This window comes from Haemaphysalis longicornis, unplaced genomic scaffold (assembly GCF_048455015.1).
Source record: "Haemaphysalis longicornis isolate Haplotype H1 unplaced genomic scaffold, Haemaphysalis longicornis Haplotype H1 scaffold_8, whole genome shotgun sequence".
NCBI classification, from domain to species: Eukaryota; Metazoa; Arthropoda; class Arachnida; order Ixodida; family Ixodidae; genus Haemaphysalis; species Haemaphysalis longicornis.
This window is the reverse complement of record NW_027526445.1, coordinates 167805452-167825649: the sequence shown is the minus strand read 5'-3', so window position 1 is coordinate 167825649 and position 20198 is coordinate 167805452. Positions and strand designations below refer to the sequence as shown.

Here is a 20198-nt window from a genome sequence, read left to right as displayed (position 1 = left end):
TCGCAGTGGCGCTCGCTTTGCTGAATGCAGCCATCTTGGAATTACGCTGCGGAAGTCCCGCTGCGGTAAAGCAGCTCGCAGTCACGCGCGTCACGCATGCGCAATGGCGCCACCGCGGGCTGTCGGAACACAGACCGTTAAAAGGGCGCGTTAGATCTTTATATTAGTAGCATACCAAACGAAATCACGCAGGCATTCATATTCACGAAGCGGTGTAAACTTATCGCACGCCAGGGAGCCAAATTAGGCGCCTGTGCATTTCGAAACTGGGCTTCAAATTTTATTCATTTTTTTACAGCCGCCCAGTACGAAGAGAAGAGGACGCCGATGTACACCACAATGCCCCCGTTTCTCGCCCTACGTGTACTCGGCTTGCTCTACTTCGCCCGAACAACCCGCACCGAAACCATTGATTGGTAAGTATGAATAACATAAGCCTGCATTTGTGTTCTGCGGCAGTTCAAGGACATTAAAACTGACTGAAATAGGTTATTTAACTCTGCAAACGGGTATTTTACTAAGTATTGTATACGTGTCATTGCAATTTCGTTATATCTGTAGTGCGTAGGAGTGTATATGATGTGTGAGAATTGTACTGCCCATTTCGAAGTGTCCTTGAATGCGGGGTACATGTGCCAACGTGGAGGCCTGCGGTTCCATAAAACGGTTTTTTCTCAGCTTTTTCCGCAGGCCTCACGCTTCATGTTCCTTTTGATGCAAAATAAAACGATAGCATTAATTCTGAAACAGCGTTAAGGGGCAATTTCCGTAAACTCAAGCTAACCAATCTATTATTCTTCTCTGCGTAGACGATTATAAGCTTTCAAAAAAAGAGAGAAACGTATTCTGGCGGCAAATAAGCAAAAAGCGAATGTGAATTAATACATGGAGCGAACTTTCACGACGATGTTCGCGCGGCCGAAAATCCGCCGCGGCAGGACGCCGTATGTTCGTCGGGCTGGATTACATGGATAGAAGATACGGGGTCCGCCGCCTCGCCGCCGCTGGGTTGCTGTCAGTGTGGCTAACTGACCCTCCATGCCCAGAATCAACGGCGGCGTTCAGTAAACAGACCCAGTGAAGGAGGTTCCCGCTTGCGTTTTTCGTCGTTTGACGATTCGGCGTGGCTCGGGAGCGTTTGTTCTGCTGAAATAATGTGTTTTCAGTTGTGCAAAGCATTAAAGGCAGTTAAAAAATAAAAAAAAACGTCCCCGGGAAGATTGGAACCACCGACTATCAGACATTAGAACCGGCGTTCTATACTCGGTGACAACTTAAGAACGGCGCCAGAACTTGCCGCTGTGCCTTATCACCGTAGCCGGATGTTTCTCCATTCGGCGCAGGCAGGGCATTACGGGGAATATTATGCATGGCGTGAGCCAATCCCGTGATTTTTTGGTCATAATATGCTCATAAACGACTCCAGTGACGACAAACAAACTGCGTGAGACAAGGCAGACGATGTCAGGCATTCATAGCAAACCCCTTTCAAAACGCGCGCGCACTGACGTCACGGGTCCGGCGCTTTGGCGGAGTGATACACAACATGAGGTGGTGCCGTTCTTGAGTTGTAACCGAGTATACCTCCACTGTTATTTTTTTTTTGTAACAGAACATTTATTTGCACAGATGTACATATACATATGATACACTGACACGCACGAGGCGTTGACGACCGCACACGTAAATACTGTCGCGACGTAACCTTCGGTCCCCGTCCAGTGAAACTTACCTTAGTCACAAAATGTCTAAACAGATGGCGCAATGGTTCCAAACAAAGTAAGGACCCAGGGGCCTCAAAATAGAGCTAGTCAAGCCCGGCTTGCCCGGCTCTCAATAGATACGGCTGACTGTTTCTAGTATTTTGCTCTATTTGAAAGACCCTCGCAGTGATATCGCCTGTTCTTCACAGCCCGATCTTGCAGACGGGCCCCATGTTGCTGGTAATACAAGTTATGTAGCCCGATCGCCTTTATTTAACCTAGTTAAAGCTATTGTACATGCCTATCTCGGCGAAACAAGCCATGGTAGTTGGGTCCGGACCGTGTTGCGCTTGCGGCTTGAGCTATCAGCAAAGCGCGGACTTCACTTCTTGCAAAACCATTTTGTTCAGTAGATCTCACATTTACAATTTTTTTAGCTCGCGTAGGCGCGGGACAAGCGTACGTCTATGTAAATCTTCCGAAGCGGCCGTCTGCAGCTGCCTGTACACGCCACACACAATGGAGGAGAAATCAGAAGACTTGATTGGTTTTTTCGGTTTGCTGCTCGACGCCGCTCCGCCGCCTCCGAACTTTTCAGACCCTGTTAGTCCGGTAGCGGGCGACGTTTTTTGTAGGGTGAGCTACACTGGCGAAGTTGAGCAGTTTCGCGTGGCTCCTGGAGAGCCGTTTTCCGCATGCGCGAGGAGAGTGATGTCACACAGCGCATAGGCACAGCTGGCGCGCCGGAGCCGCCGCCGCCGCCGCGACTGGATTGGATTGGATTGGATTGAAAATCGTTTTAGCAGCAACAAGCATGATAACCAGCTAATCTTAGACAGCCAGGAAACCCAGGAATAACCAGTTGAACATTAGCTCACGCTACGTATATCCTGGCATAGCCGAGCTAAGCCACTGCTAATTTTTTGCGCCACCCGGTGGCGGGCGAGCGCCGCCGGGCGTTGTTCCCAGTCTTTTCGTCACATATAGTCGCTCCATGTATTCTGGCCTGTAGGTGCAGTCGCTGCGAATTATATTACAGACAACGCGATCTTTCTCGACACCCAATTTGTAGGGGCGCATTTATCCTCGGGAATCACGTCGGAGACGGAGTGATCGTAGTACTGATAGCGCACGTGCCGTGTTCCCCGATCTGGGATGATTCAACGCTTTTTTGTGGGTGCGTTTCTTAAGCGTGGGAAAACAACGGTAGCTGCTTGTGCATTTCTGGTATACACGGTTCCGCAAGGACGTGTTAGTCGAGCCGGCGACTGCAGCTGCCTACAAGGGTTGTTTTGCTTACGACGCCACAGTTTCCTGCAGTCTCTCCCCGATTTACCTACTTAAAAGAGCACCACGAATGCAGTTTCCCTTGCTTTAAACACGACGGTGTCAGTGGGAGGCGGTTTTGGGCTGCTGTGAAACCGGGTCCAGAAAGCCCTGGCGGAACGCCCTGGCAAATACCACCGCTGCGCTGCATCCAGCGGCCACTACCCGCCCGAAAGCTGCAAACTGTACATAAAGTTTATTCAGCCTCCTCCTTTTTCGGCTACGTAAACACGAAAAGTTTGATCGGTCTGTCTGTCTCTCGATCAAGCCTTTCCCGTCCAAATTTTGAAACAATTGGCCAAAGTGAATTATATAGGTGCAGAACCATTCCAAACAACCAAAGTTGCTAGCGTTAGTCAAAACCCCGATTGCTTAGCGCAAAGGAAAGAAAGCAAATGATAATTTGAAGCAAGTGTAAGTATTGAACCAGTGCTTTTGGCGTCATATTAGTTTTTAAGGTAGCGCGTTAAAATGGCCCAGAGAGGCGCCAGGACATCCGAGGTAAAAGAAAGCACCAAAAGAAGATAGCTCCCGCTCGTGCTTTCTGCTTCTCGCAAAACGACAGACAGAAGATAAAGCGAAAGATGCACGCTACCCAAAAAGATGACGCGCGAGGAGTGTTGACATCACTGGGAAAACTAAATGGCATTGAACAAACCCCCAGTCAATTCATCTGAAGATAACCGAGAAGGAAGAAGTAGAGAGTGAGAGGCTGGAGAAGGAGCGGCTACGTCTGGCATGGGCGACAGAAGACTATCGTATAACCACGACATTTGAAGTGAAGCACGCAAATACGGGGCGAATTTTTTTAAAGTATTTTTTTTTTAACTTTACCCCTCAAGGGTTGTGTCGCGACCATTGGTGTCAACAGAAAACTCCCGCGAACAAATAAAAAAAAGTTACTGGTACTGCCTGGAATCGAACCTGGAACGAATATAGAAACGGAGAGAGAGCCTGTTGTCTTACCTATTTAACAATGAGCCCACGAGGAATGGGGGAGACAGACGGTGCACTCAACGGGTTTACATCCTGCGTTCTTGCTGAATGCCACGTGATAGCATCACGCGACCTCTCCTACCACTGTGCGCTCCGCCCACGACGCGTGTAGCGGCCAGGTGCGTGCCTTGCACATCCGCTGTAAAAATTAAAGGAAGCTCACACCAACGCCAGATATCTCACTTCTCCGTCTCTGCCGCCAATCTCGTCGCCTCCGTCGGCGGCGGCAGAGACTGAGAAGTGAGGTCGTCTAACACGGGGTTCGAGCTTCCTTTAATTTTATTAAAAAAGTTTGCACTCATGTGCTGCACCAATACAATTCAACCAACCACCGTTCATGAATAATACTTTGATTTGGCCGTAGCAAAGAATATCTCTGTGAGCAATAAAGGGTGTGATTAAGTACATTTCCCTTGTCTCTGGTTTCACTTTTTGTAGAGCCACGTGCGTGAATTCAGGTGACGTCGCATGGGTAATCGTTGCGAGTGTCGTTTCCAGCGTCGCTTTCCATGATTAGCGCGCTTTATTTTGTTAACGCTCTTGGACAACACATCGTCGCACGTGGATGACGTAAAAATGAACAGCGGCTCTCTAAATCGTGTTTAAGTTAACTTTTGATGTCCTACTGGCTTTCAAGATATGCTCGATCCAATAAAGGGGCAGCCAGTATCTCAAACAAAGTTTTACAGCACACCTTAAAGGGACCGACAACCTATTTTTGTCGAGTATATACTCTCTATCCCAAATGAAAGGGCATCTCCTAAAGCACCTAAACGAGCAACGGTTTTGCGGATAACGGTCTACAACTTTTCAAATGGAAGTTTTTATATCTACGAGCAGTATGTTTCCTTCCAAAAATTATGCTGGCAACTATGACATACAGTAGCGCTGCAACCTACTGTTGTCTATATGCGAGATGAAACGCGATATTTACATTGATGTTTCCTATTGGTTACCAGCTGGGTGATGACGTGTCATCTTACCAAAAAGGATTAATATATTTATGTTTTATACTCTTGGTTTAATACTAGCTCTGCTTAGGGCAGGAACAACAAACGTAATCGGCACAAAATACTTTTTTTCCTGTTAGTGTTGGTAGCTGTGCTAGGCAATATTCCGCTCTCTGCTTTTCGTCCACCAGCATTTTAATGTTTTCGTCGCCTCGGCAGCCTTCAATTTAACTTCCTCTGTGCTACCCTTAAATCGTAGGGCTCCTAAAAGCCGAATATTTCCCTCATGTAGATTTCGATGGATACCCTCGCATTCTAACACTATGTGCCGCATAGTTTGTTTCTTTTCCGCGCACCACGCATACCCCATCATTTTGCGAATGCTCTTAGTTCGCAAGCAACCTGCTCTAGGCTCGAAAAGCTAAGCACTGCCCTGGGAATTATCATAAAAATTTTCCTTTTTTATGTCCGATTTCTCCGGCCTGTACATCTCTAACGATCTTTTAGCTTCCAATTTTTCTCTCCATTTATTAGTTTCTATCTGCCTTGCCTGCTTTTTTGGCTACCTTGGCTGTTTTAGATTCCCCACTGTTCTTTCCGTATTTCATCGTTCCCCTTCTAGTCTTTCTTAACCACTGCGTGTCCATGCTTTTCAAGTATAGGTACCTAAACACCTGAGCTGCCCACCTACGTTGATCCATCGCTCTCAACCTCCTCTCAAAGCATATTTTACTCTGCACTTCTCGAACTTCAAACGAAGCCCAGCCAATATCTCCCTGCACTGCTTCGTTAGTTGTTTTTCCATTCGCGCCTAAGGCCAAACGGCCTACTGTTCTCTGGTTCACTTCAAAGCCAGCTAGAACGTCTCATTTTAGCAGAACACTGCATTGGCAAATGGGAGACCCGGAAGCATTACTCTTTTCCACATTCCTCTCATTGCATCATATTTGTTATACTCCCAGAGCTCAATGCTTCATTATAGCTGCGTTTTGGTTTCCCTTACCATGAAGTTGCTCCTGGTGAATTCTTAAGTAGTTATTCCCTTCGTTTACCCACCCTCCCAAATATTTATATTTCTTCAGTCTGAGTAATTCGTCATGCTGGATAGACACCGCGTAAGTGGTAGTGTCATTGAAAACCATTATTCCCGATTTTTCCGCGCTAAAATTTAAACCGAGGTCGGTGGCTTCCTGGCCGCTAATATTTAAGGGCCGTTGCATATCGGACTGGTTATCAGCTAAAACAACAATGCCGTCTCAGTATAACATTCTCGGAATACGCTGCTGTACAACTTCGCCTTGCAGCATATACGTTAGGTTGAACCCTAATTGACTTTCTTCCAGTTTCTTTTCTAATCCTGCCATGTGAAGCATAAACAGTATTGAGCTCAAAGTGCATCCCTGTTTCAGTCCCCTATGGGTGTTCACCTGCTGGGTGGATTTCTATCTTTCCCATGTAACGTGCCCTCCATTACCTTTATAGATTGCTATAAAGAGCTGTACTACCTCGTCATCTACTCCCTGAAGTTTCAGCTTTCACCACATCAGTTCTCTGGTTACGTTGTCATATGCCCCTTTGATGTCCAAGAACATAATCTATAATGGTCTATTCCGTGTTTTCGCAATTTCAATGCATTCCGTTATCACGAACCAATTATCATCCAATCGCCTGTCTTGTGTAAATCCATTCTGCGGTTCCCAAAGGATTTCATTTTCTTCCATCCATGCTCGAATTCCGGAGTTTATCGCCTGAATTATGAATCTATACGCCACTGACGTTACTGTAAGTGGTCTGTATGAATCAATACTAGCTTTGTTGCGTCTGCGTTTATATAGTAAATTCCTCCTACTTTCTAGCCAGTCCTCCGGTATTTGTTTGGTTTCTATCACCTTGTCTATTGCCCTCATAAACGATGCCTTACTTTTATGCCAAAGCAGGTTTATCATTTGCATTGTCATTCCGTCCGGCCCCACTGCTGTCTGTGGGGAAACCTTTTGCTCTGCTTTTTTTTTTCAATCAAGGTTGCTCAAACTTCTTTCCCTTTCCGCAGTCTCTTGTGGCGCTGATGTTATCGGTGCAGGTTTCCCTACCACTATTGTCCTAAACTTCTCAGTAATCACTCGATGAATTTGCGCCAACGCGTGCTGTCCTTCTAAATGTTTCCCATCTTCACCAATCCCGAACTTTTGATGGATATCGTTTTTTAAGCTTAGTAATTTTAAATGGGCGCAAAACATTTCGGATGCACTTTTGTCCTTCTTTCCTATTTCTTCCATCCAATATTCGCTTTGCTGCTTGATCTTTTCTTGCACCATTTTCTGCACTTCTAGTTTTTTCTCCGGTAGATATTCCATTTTTCCTTCATTAACTCCAGGTCCTTACCAGTTCTTTTTGCTTTTTTATGTTCTCTCGACGCTTTTTTCGCTGGTATAGCCTTTTTTATTTCCTTATTCCACCAGCTTTTCTGCTTTCTCTTTCCTTTCCATCGGTTTCGGTGCTTTGCTTTGTAGCGGCAAGCCACAGTGCCAGCGGCAGCAGCGTGACGCAGACCCACGAGCACGCCCACTAGCGCGCTCACCCGCTGGAGGGCTCGCGCGCTCCTGGCATCAGTAGATAGAGACCCCACGGCGTCTGGTCGTCTCTCGTCTCGTGGTTTGGTCACGTGGTCTGGTCGTCTCTCTTTCAAAGCGTGCGTGGAATTCGCTCTAGAGTTGGTGACCCGGACGTGATATACCTCCCAGAGAAGTTGTAGAGCCATGTCCAGCAACGACCCGGACCAGCGAGCACCGCAAGCAGCCGGCAACGAGATCGCCGCCCTGGATATCCGCTTGCCGCCGTATTGGGAACACAACCCGGCCATCCGGTTCCTCCAGGCCGAGTCTCAGTTCGCGCTGTCTGGCATCACCTCCCAAGAACACAAGTTTCACTACGTTGTGAGAGCTCTACCAGCTACTGCTGCGGAAGAGGTTGCGGACATTCTTGCCTCCTTCATACGCAACCCACCTGCAACGGCCTACGACCAGCTCAAAGCAGCGCTACTCGAACGTACAGCTTCATCTGAGCGCACGTGCCTACAGCAACTACTTCACGCCGAAGAGCTTGACGACCGCAGACCGAGCCAACTCCTGCGGCGCATGATCCAACTCCTCGGCTCACGTGCCCAAGCAATGGACGGCGCATTGCTGCGCGAGCTCTTTCTGCAGCGCCTGCCTGCGAAGGTGCAAATGGTCCTCGCCACAGCGTCATCCATGGATCTCCCTTCGCTCGCGTCCCTGGCCGACAAGGTAACGGAAGTAGCCAGCACAGCTTCACCTATTGCTGTACCCAGCACAGCCAGCAGCCAGGAAGTAGCCAGCACAGCTTCACCTACAAGGAAGAAGGGATGTGGTAGGAAACACGGCATGAAGTTTTTAAAGTGCAAAAAAGACGTAGTATAGAGTATTCCATTAACGTGTGGAAAGAAATACGTAGGGCAGACCGACCGATGCCCGAACGTACGCCTTCGCGAACATCAGAGCTCGCTAAAAGGGTCACCGTATTCACATTTAGCCGTTCATTGCAGAGACTGCAAATGCCGCCCAAAACTGCGACATACGTTAATTGTTGATAAACACAAAAAACGACTAACAAGAGAAATAATAGAAGCTTTCCGTATAAAGAAAGAAGGGAATGAATGTGAGCCAACCATTACTCTTGCAGTCTGACACTGAGTATGCCTTTTTAAATCAGGGTTGATAAAGTGTGTGGCACCTTTCTTGTCAGCACACATGCGGTTTGAATATGTATAAATTGTTTGGTTGTTGGTGCGCCTTGATCTTTTCAGATGGTAGATTGTGAAATTTGTAGTGATGACTGTGGCGTTTATTCCTTGTGTATATGTATATTTTTCCAATAATAAATTCTTCAGTTGCTAGTAGCGCTTTGTCCCGTGTACTGACTTGTCCTTGTCGCTGTAGCGCTTTTCCAACCATGATGATTACTGCTGGTAAAACAACTTCCAATCCCATATAATCGCGGCGGCGGCGGCTCCAGCGCGCCAGCGCGCCAGCTTTGCGCCGTAAGACGTCACTGCTTCTGGCGCATGCGCAGCATGGCTCTTCGTGAGCCACGCGAAACTGCTAAGCCTCGGCGAGTGTAGCTCACGCTACAAAAGTCTTGATAGACGGTTTTGCAGAGCCAACACCGAAAGCACCACACATATTCACCTGCTCATAAAGCGTTACCCGAACCACCACTGTGGAAAGTAACACTTTGGTGGACTTCAGATTACGCAGAGAAAATTCAAAGTACCGGCACAGACTTATTTCCTCGACCCCTTATTGCACGCGCTAAAAGAAATAATTTATAAAGTCATGGGGTGATGCGTGAATTGCCCAGAATGGGCCAAGCTTGCAAAACGTACAAACCACTGCGGGTGGGCGGCACACGGGGGGGGTACATACCTCTACATGAATAACAGCATCAACTGTTGGGTATTCGCCGCTTTGGGGGTCTTGCGACGTTGCCCCGTAGCCGGATCATGAACGTGCGATAAGTCCATTTTAGACCTCAAATCTGAACGCTAATTCTAACCTCTAATATTGCCTTGTGTTCATGACAACGTGCCCAGCGGAATGCTACTCATTGAACGCGGAGCTCGGGTATAACGTACAAAGCATGATGTTAAATTTAACGGCGAGTCGTCGCTTATCCGCAGTCGCCTTCTCCCTCTTCCCGGCATGCATAAACCTTTTGCGGAAGCGAACCATAACTTGGAAACCACCGGAGGTTTCATGAAAGAGGACTTATGAATAAGGCTTCACAAAAGGGGCTTCGTGCATGGCTTCACGGCAGGGGCCTTACGAAACGGGTTTCACAAGCTTCCGCGATAGCGCCAGAAGTAGCCACATAGCGTTTCCGCCCTCGAAGCTGTGCTGGTTGGTATGAGTACTTAAAGGAGCCATGAAGAGAAAACAAAAGTTTGTTTTATTCGAAAGATTAGGTGTTTCATAGTACCCCAAGCGCTTTCCCAGAAGCAAATGATGCTTTATTCACTGAGAAATAAGGCAAATTAAGCCAAAATTTTAAATCTCCCGCTAAAATTGCACATTTCGTCACGTGAACAATGGCGTCATACGAGCCGGTCCATGAAACAGATACTTAGTATGTCGACTCCATATAGCACCCACACGCGGGAGTCGACCGAGACGGCGGCCATTTTAAAAATACTAGTAAAACCTAGTGCACCCGCAGCCCTAGTCATGGAATCGCCTGATCCGGAGAACAAAACTCTCGTCGAGGAGCTCGGGCTTGCATTTAACAACCTCACACCACTTGAACGCTCAATGCTTCTAAGTACACGAGCGGCAAGAGTTGTGGGATACGCGGTGGACGGGAAAGCGACCATTCCGCGACAGCCACAACAGACGAACGCCCAGCCGTCGGCACCGCTGCCTCGTCAGCCCCGTCGCGACGGACGAATACAGACTGGTACGTATGTGCCGTATTTTCAATTTCAGTAGCAGTATCGCTTATGCCAGTTGGCCGGTGTCGTGTATGGAAAGCCGTACGCTCGAGCTCTCTGCTCCGACCAGAAAGATTCGAGCGTCAATGCGCAGTGTGTACGGCAATTTTTTTCCCCAAGGTCAGACCGCTTCGCCGAGGTTCGTCGTTGGGCAGCACATGAAAGGAGATCTCACCGGCGGGTATGTCGCACTCCCTCGACGTTTTCCCCGTACTACATGGGCATTTCAAAACACAGCACAAAGTTTCATTGTAAAGTACTCGAACAAACTGAAGTTTTCAGTGGTTGTAAACTGTAAACGAGCTCGTAACGACAGCAGCAAGCCAACACGACCTCCATACCGAAACCTGTGCGACGAGTGGCACTATCTCGTTGCTGCTCTGTGTTCCTTACTCCCCTTGTTTCTATTTTTACCTTTGCTGGTTGGCGATATGACGGCCAACCTCCTGTGAAGGGATTACGATACCAAGCAAGGTCGCGGCTGTGCGTGCTGGGACGGTTCGTTGGCCCCGAAGAGCCTTGTACCCGAAAATTCGTCTGCGCGACGGTGGCGACGGCGATATCTCGAGTTCGGCTGGCGGTAGTTTCGTACTTATTCGCATACACTCTTGCGTGTTCGTTCGGAACTTCAACCGTTTACTCCACCGTTCTTTGTCATAAAAAGAATGTGCAGTATGTTTCACGGGCATTTAGCTCGCTTTGCAAACTGTAAGCCCTGCCTAACATGCGTTTGCTTTTGCCGGCCTCCGCCAATCGCAGAGCATTCTCGAGTGACATCATAGGTTCTGTTGCGGAAAATGAGCTGGTGGGTCGCATGGTCATTTCCTTTTTTTCCTAATTATGTAGCTTATTGTTTGCGTTATAAGTGGTGTCGTTATGGTTCTAACGAAGCAATCTTTCGAATCAACCAAACTTGTGTTTTCTCTTCATGACTCCTTTAAAGAGGGCGATATGATGTGGCTATATACTATATATACAATAGGTAACAGATTGTTTAATTGATTGATTGATTGATTGATTGATTAATTGATTGAATGATTGATTGATTGATTGATTGATTGATTGATTGATTGATTGATTGATTGATTGATTGATTGATTGATTGAATGGGTGATTGATTGATTGTAGGGTTTTACGCGCCAATTCGGCGCGAGACATGAGGCGCGCCGTAGTGGAGGGCTCCGGATTAATTTCGACCACCTGGTGATCTTTAGCGTGCGCCGAAATCTCGTACACACGGGCGTTTTTGCTTTTGCTTTTGCTTTTGCTTACCAGCCACCGCGGCTGGTAAGGGTAACAGAGTGGACCTCTAGAGAAGGCAAGCGCTGCAAGGGGCGGCAGAAAGACAAATGGGCAGATGGGATCAAAAAGTTTGCGAGGATAAATTGGTCGCAGTTAGCACAGGACCGGGATAATTGGAGATCTATGAGAGAGGCGTTTGCCCTGCAGTGGGCGTAAATAGGCTGGCGATGATGATGATGATGATGATGATGATGATAAAATGTGGGCGTGGCCCACAACATATGTACTTGCACGCGAAACTGCGCGCATGTTTTTCATTCGAGGTTACCTCGCGTGCCTTTGTGCGCGGTAATTGCAACATCAACAGATTGACGGGCCAGATAAGTGTCATCCGTAGGTGTTCGCTGCAAAAGACGTCCCATTCTTGGATTGCATCATGTCGCATTTTTTTTTACCGATATGTGGATGCGTGTATCTCACACCGCGTGTTACATATGAAGTAAACTTCCTGAGGTCTCAAGATGCAGGGTTGGGCCAAAGCTGCGGCGGATGCTCGACGAAGGCCGCTGCGTCTTGCAAAATGCTCCGCACTCACAGAGTAGAGATGTATTGTTGAAACCAATGCGCTATTTAACATTCATATATTAAATAGCAGCTGGATCAGCATCACACATGCACTCTTACTTTCCGAGTACTTAAGGCTTATTTGAGTGTCGTCTTTACATCTTCCTCACGTGACATTCTTGCTTGTATTGCGCGCCATTAGTCTTTTAGCACTGACCTACTTTGAAGCCATTGATCGCTTTCCTACTACCTTTTGTAGGACTCCTGAAAGATGCGGACGATATTCTTGTCAAGACACATGCTCCATGTATCAGTCCGGCAGTCGAAACGTTACCCAAACGGAGTGCAAAGGGCCGCTATGCTGGTGCACGCTTCCAGGTACGTATTTACCCTTTCTTTTTTTTTAACACGAAAGTGTTTTATGTCGCGGTACAGCAAAACCTCACCGACGTCATATCCGGTAAGGAAATAACATCGCATGAATAAGTTCCATTGACGCGGCGGCGCTAAGATTCTAGCTCACGATCGCTCTGACCGCAACGGGAGGTGTGAAACGCTCTGCTAACTGCGCCATTAACTCAAGCCTGTATAAGTCTACGAACGCCTGCTGTAACCTTCTTTTAACATTGTCCATTCAGCTAGTGCTGCCGCTTAGGAGAGGTGACGCGAAGTACTGCGTAATGACGCTAATGGGCGCCGATAGTGGGCGCCTCGATAGGGCAGCGTATAGCCGGTATAGCAGCGTAAGCTTCGGTTCTTATCCGCCGCCGATGCTGCGGGAGTGATGGCCACGTACACGGTCGAGGAATGACGTATTCCCCCACCGTGGCCCCGCGTAAGAAAACTGTTGCATTAAGGCAGGAAGGCTACGTCGCCGACTGGCGAATGTCGCGCTCCTAACTGCTTCGGTGCGATGAGAGACACGCCAGCGGGAAGCGGTACGCGTTCACGCATTCATGGTCCAAGTTACGAACCCTGCCTTTCTCTTTCCACAAGCTGAGCTCGTCGCAACGCAAGCGTCTGCCGTACACGCCACGGAGCAGGACCGAAGTGGTCACACCTTTGCCGAAGAGACCCACCAGCAGCACTTCGCTCGCCACTCGCTCGCCAAGCACACCGCGAAGCACACCGGCCTGCTACCGACCCGCAAATCATGCTCGTTTCGCTTCAGCGGACCGTGGCTTCAACAAACGATTCGCTGACAACCCGTTCGGTTTCGTTCGCACGGTTTTCGAGCGCCCGGTGTTTGAATCGAATTTTCGTACGCTCCTGAGCGTGTAATCCATCGTCTAATGTTGATGCGTCTGACTGTGCCATACCGACGAAATATAAATAGCGATGTGCAAGTTCATATCGATGCACCAAAAATATTCAAAAGCTCCTGTGGAGGCACATTTCACGTTTGTGTTTTACCAATTCCCAAGAAGGATCAACCGCATTTCTTGCAATACTCATAAAGAAAATGTGATGCAATTTTGAAAAAAAGAAAGGGGAGGCAGGTTGATATTTTTGTTTGCACGCTGGTGTTGAATATCATGTCGGAAGTAATCAGATTACGGTCACTGAGTCCGAAGTTTGGTTTTCTTGCAAAAGAAGCTTTCTCATTAAAATGATATATGCAGCTTCTTTTTGATGCCTCTGATTGGTCGAGCGTAAACGAACGACACTTCGTGGTCGTGCTGGATGTATACATAGAGAGCGCCGGAAACGATCTTTCTGTAGTGGTGGTATAATCGGGGTACAGTTCAAAATGCAGATTTTCGTAGTCAAAAGACCCCTGTCAAGCCAATGGTGTCTGTCAACGTGGCGTCACGGCCGACCCCCTTGACTCCGCGCTCAAGAAAGAAATCAAATTGCGTGTTCTTCCGCGCATACACAATTTTACCAAAATGGCCGCCTCTGCGGTTCGCGGCTACCCATCGGCGTCGTCGTGCTCTCTGAGGGTGACTTTAGTGCCGTCCAGTCGTATCCAAAAAGGTTCTTTCAGAAACCTTCTCCACGTGTTTTGTGCAATGTTCTTACCATGCTCGGTAAAGATGATCACGGTGGTGTTTCTTCTACTGCGTGAGCTCTCAGCGTGGCCGAGAAAGAGCCGCCCTTGCAGGTACTGGAATCTGCAATATTTACGCCGTTAACCGGTCCTTCAAAACACTGGGTGATTCAAAGCCGTCGTAATCATCCTGCGTGGGCGTTTGATCTTGAGTGTGAAGTGCTACTCATTCTACCGTTTAGTCCCCTCCTGCGTGTGAGGTGCACGTTGCTACCCACGTTTGTCCTCCCACCAGTGACTGTTACAGATGGCGATAACTCCTGTGTATTTCTTCTCGATTATGCAATATTGTTGTGCATAGCCCACGACGTTATTGTCATGCAGTGTGATGTGCACGGCGAAACGCAAACAGCGCCACGTCGCCCACAGCATTCCGTTAGAGAATATGTCGAGCCATGCGTCCCAAGTCTATGCAGGGCGCAAGCGTACCCTCCCAAGATTGTGAGAAGCCTCCCAATAGAAGAAGCTTAATTTTCCTGCTTTTTGACCGTGAATGCGTATGAGCGGTAGGTTAGCTGCGGGATGTAATTCACCATACCCATTTTTATTGTAGGTTGCGCTGAGATTCAATTGCTAAATGAGTAATTTGCAACTGGTACGTTTTATTCGCCCGCTCTTTTGTCGGCTAAGTGCTTTAAGTTGTTTTTTCGGTTGAGAATTCACGAAAAAATCTTCTGCGAATTAAAAACGACAAATTAGTGCCCTTACACTCTGTGGAGAATGAAGACAGGCAAAGCTGGACGTAGCCCACGGATTGTACGAAAAAAAAAACACATTTATCGTAATTTGCGATGGAGCATACTTCCTAACCAATTAGCTGAATGAACCTCTGAAGGATCCAGGCTTTGTTCTTGCACATAAACAGAGCTGTCTCTGTCTCTCCCTAGTCGTAAGCATCTTACTGTTTGTGTACGACAGGGTTCAGACTGTTGCCGCAACTGTCGTATTAACTTTAAGGAATCACGCCATTTCACGTCTCAGCCCACCGAACTGTGTGAAGTGCCGTTTTTTACAGCTGTAGATTATGCCACGGCTTTTTTGTGGGTAGTCTGAACATTGCGTAATGCAGAAACCCAATACACTCTACCACTAAGGACTCTGGACAGGCCCCATTGGGCTGTTTAACGTCCACGTTTAAACCTCGCACCAGCACAAACGACATGCCATCCGTCAGTACGTGCATGAAACCTATAGCTACAGTGCACTAGTAGTTCACTATACTATAGCTGCCTTCACCAGTGCCTTATCATACATCATGTGGGTTCGATGCCTGTTTTGTGGTTCTTCCTTTGCGCGAATACTGAACTCTATGCTGGACGACTGATTAGCCTGACGCATGCGCTCGGTGTCTTGGGCGAGAACTCTTGCGTCCCGCCTGGGTTTTTTGTTTACGACACGAAATTTTCCGGCCATCGAGAAGCTAGCAGCTTCGCCGTAAAAAGCCTTGCTCGGTCACTACGTATGCCAATCTCCGCCGGACGTTATTAACCTCCAGGAAACCGATACGCCAACCTCAGCGCTTCGTGGCTTCGAATGTTTCACCAAGGATCCCTCTCATGGCACAGCAGTGTTAGTTTTTAAAACGTTCACGGCGCAACAGCATCATTTATCCCTTAACCAGACTTTAGTCAAGATTCTCCCAACTCACCGGGGTCAACCCAGCCTTTCTATCCTAAACGTGTACAGTCCCCCGCAACACCCCCTTCAGGACAAAGACCTCTCCTTTTAATGGCTACACAAAAACCCGGCTCTAAATCTGTTCTTCTGCTTGGGAATTTTAAGGCCCTCCACAACTCGTGGGGTTATAACCAAGCCACTTCCTTTACGCAATGCAGCACCGCGCATTCACGCGGTGCAATGACTTTGCCCTCCCGACCCGCATAGAGAACAGTGTTTCACGCGACACCAAACCGGACCTGACTTTCGCTCGAAATGGCCCTCACCTCGAATGGCCACTACCCGATACTTTGGGGAGTGGCCATTAGATTTTCGAACTCACTATTCGCCACCTTCCTCTCAAGTGTAAAATCGGTCACGCTACTCTCACCGATCGGTCCTCGTTCCGCAAGGATCCCACCTCACTGCTAGATGACATCACGGACCTCGTAGAATGGACACCGCAGCTCCTGTCGTTGGTTCAGAAGCACATAACCGTTATGCCCGTCACTACAGCCAATCCCTCTGTGGGAACCCATCTCGCACATTTGTGGGCAGCCCGACGAGGCTTAGTAAACCACTGGAAGACGCTCAAGCACAATCGCTCTCTAAAGCGCCGTAACGCTCAAGTCACCCAGCATGCCCCGCAATGCGCTCGAACCCTACAAAACCGAAATTGGCGCTCATTCTGCGACGAGCTGCAAGGTACCTTGACTTAAAAATTAGGTTTTCTGTCTTCACACTAGCTCTTTAGAGAAGCTATAGTGTAAAGACACAACACCACCTTGTGCAATAGCTCTTGAGAGGAGCTACTGTAAAGACACAAAACCACCTTGTGAAGCCAAGCACAATGTTATGTACGTTGACTGCGCTACGTTTGTAGTGTACGGCATTCCCATTAGACTGCAAATAGATATACGTTGGGCATACGGGCAGGTGTACCAATGATCACCTGCGCGAACCTACTAACAATGGGAAAAATGCCATCTCAGGCCAATTGGCTATCCACTCTCGGGATTGCAAATAAGTGTTGGATAAGTGTTATATTATAGCGACAAAAAGAAACAAGAGGACCCACGAGATCATTGAAGTGAATGAAATAGCGCGTGCTGGGGGCTGCTGTGTAAGCATAGCTACCTTGCACTTACGGAAACGGATATACACTACTTTGGGCAGGACGACGGTTCATCGTGGAACCGCAATTCCAGTGGCACGTGCCCTAGGAGTGTGGTGATGCAAAGAGGGGAAGAAGAGTTTCTTCTTTGTTTTTTGGATGAGTGTGTATGAGAGAGAGTGGGCGGTGTAAATCTGTGGTTTCTTCTTAATAAAGTTGGTTGAAAGTGCGCTTTGTCTCGTGTCGGCTCTCTAGAGTCTGCGTTGCTTTTTGGCGCAGTTGAAGTACAGACTGGATTACCAACTCGCCAAAGCCTACAGCCTACTAAGCTTCAATCCTACGATAGAGGCCATCTTACTTTGAAGCTTTATTGTCCTTTCAAAAGTAGTGTTGGTTTTGCTGCATATTGAAAAATTTTTTAAATTTGATTTATTTATTCGAAGCACTGGGGCGTTCTGTCAATGCTGATTTTTCGTCTACCTTTCATGGTACAGATGCATGCGCTGGGGATGAAGATTGCGAGCAGGTTTGCACTCGAACTGGTTTCTTCGTCGAGGAAAAATGCGCTAACAGCCACTGCAGCTGCCAACCGAAGCTTGGTAAGTCTGAATATTGTGTGCTCGTCACACGGAATAGCATCTCTCCGTGATTAAAAAAATTAGCAGTGGCTTAGCTCAGTTATGGCAGGATATACGTAGCGTGAGCTAAGGTTCAGCTGGTTATTTTTACATTTCCTGGTTGTCTAGGATTATCTTGAATATTACGCTTACTTCCGCTTCAATGACACGCACACCGTACACGCATTATGTGGCACGTATATTTATCAAGCGGCTACAGCGCAGAATAACCAATCGCCCCAGAGCTAAGCTGGTTCCACAGGCACGCGCCGGTGTTGCTGCGACACACCAGCTATCGGTCGCACACCCGGCCGCCCCCCAGCATGATCAGCAAGTGGACCAGGCAGCCACGTGCGGAACAGAGGTCGGCGAAGACGCTGGGCGCGTAAGGTGTGTGAGAGACGCCGGGCAGCGAGCCGGCGCCGCGTGACGTCAGTTCTTCTCGCGCATGCGCAGCACGGCTCTCCAGGAGCCACGCGTAGCTGCTCAACCTCGGCCAGTGTAGCTAAAGCTACAAAATATTGATCGACTGTGCAGCCTTGTGGTCATCATGACGAGATCCTCTCTACCGGGAGCAGTAGTCCTTTTTGTATATCTCTCTCAAAGCGTACAGTGGTGGTTCATCTAGCTTTTCACACACGGAGCCAGGTTGAGAATCCTTTTTCCCATTGGCCGCACCGGCGGAAAATTCGTACGATAGAGAACACTGATCCAACGTTTTTCTTCTTCATGATAAGCTGTTCTTCATTATGGATTATTTGAAGGCACGTATCAACTTTGATCCCACTTACAAATTCACGTCTTCGATATGGTTACCGAGGGGTCACCGTCCGAATAGCAAACTCTACTGTAACAAACTCTCACGCGTTCGTGGCCAACTGTTGGGGACGTTGCGTATCCATGGTCTTCCTAATACGACGACCGCAACACAGCGGAAAACCCACAAATACGCAAGAGAAATATCGTTGCTTTTGAAGTCTTTACCCAATTTTGAAATGCTGATACGTATGGTGTTCTCAGTTCGGAGAAGCCTGGCAGAAGGCGATTTGCTATTGCAGCACATAAAGCAGAGCTGTATGAGTTGCCATTCATTTCGTAAGCTTGATATTTCGGGGGCGACCTGCCATACGAAGAACGCAGCGCCTCTGAAGAAAGCAACCTGACAAACTGCTTAAAAGAGACAGGCTACCGATTTTTTTTTCGAGTATATGTTCTGTATCCCAAATGAACAAATGAAAGGGCATACCCTTGAATGGGATTGATTGTCAGAATTCCGGACGTGACGTGTGTATAAATATATATATATATATATAGGGTTCAAGGCTAGTCGACCACTCTCGACATGTTGTAGACACTCGAGTCACGGCCTGGGGGTTAAAAAGAAGGTCCCCTTCACCCCGAGATGTCACAGTGGCGTGCCGGCTACCACCTCCAAGCACAGGAAAAAATTACATTGACATAAATACCCAAGAAAGTGGAGGGGAAAAATAGCCCCGCCGGTGGCGGAGTGGTTATCGCACCAGAGCGGTATTCTGGAGGTCATGGGTTCGGATCCCACCTGGCGGGCATTTTTTCTCCACTTTCTTTCCAATTGTTTATCTGTTTCACTGACATACCATATCCTCCCCTTTGCTTTCCGAGGTTTTCTACTGCCAACCCTTATTGCTGTGTTATATCAACGAGCCCCTCATTTCCTATTCTGATTCGCTACATGCATAGCGAGGGCTCTGTTCTGGCAGTCTTGGTGTCATAGAGAGCTTAAGAGGGTTCAGCGCTGGTCGACCACTCTCGACATGTCGTAGACACTCGAGTCACGGCCCGGGGTTTAAAAAGAAGGTCCCCTTCACCCCAAGCAGTAGGAGTGGCGCTGGCTACCACCCCCAAGCACAGGAAAAAATTACATTGACATAAATACCCCACAAAGTGGAAGGGAAAAATAGCCCCGCCGGTAACGTAGTGGTTATCGCATCAGACCGGTATTCTGGAGGTCGTGGGCTCGAATCCTACCTGGCGGGCATTTTTTCTCCACTTTCTTTCCAAATTCTTTATCTGTTTCACTGACCTACCATATCTTCCCCTTTGCTATCTGAGGGTTTCTTGACTGCCAACCCTTATTATATATTATAGTGAGGGAGACGATAGCGTTAAATGTTGTCATGGAGTTTGTGCATCCCACACTAAGACCCTTTGGTGCTACTTGAGACATGACAACATTTGATAACTCCACGACAACATTTAACGATCACGAGAAAAAAATGTGGGAAGAAACGCTATCTGACGCCTTTCTCCGACTTACTAATATAGTGGTTGAGCACAGTACACGCCGGGCTGCGTGGTTTAGGAATGAGGAGCGCCTGCAGCGCCGTCAGGCTGAGGTTCCTCAATCAAAAATAGAGGCATTTTAGGCCGAAAGAAAAAACGATTTTTCGCAGAGGAAATAAAAAAAGTTACAACGGGATAACGTGGACCTCGCCCAA

At 47.9% G+C, this 20198-nt stretch overlaps 1 long non-coding RNA gene across 1 annotated transcript; it reads left to right on the top strand.

Annotated features, from left to right (window-relative positions):
- The first annotated feature begins 75 nt into the window (after positions 1 to 75).
- LOC144149069 (uncharacterized) lies at positions 76 to 17703 on the top strand. The gene is made up of 3 exons (XR_013318155.1): positions 76 to 416; positions 12544 to 12662; positions 17599 to 17703. It is a non-coding gene; the product is annotated as an uncharacterized LOC144149069 (long non-coding RNA).
- Positions 17704 to 20198: the final 2495 nt, after the last annotated feature.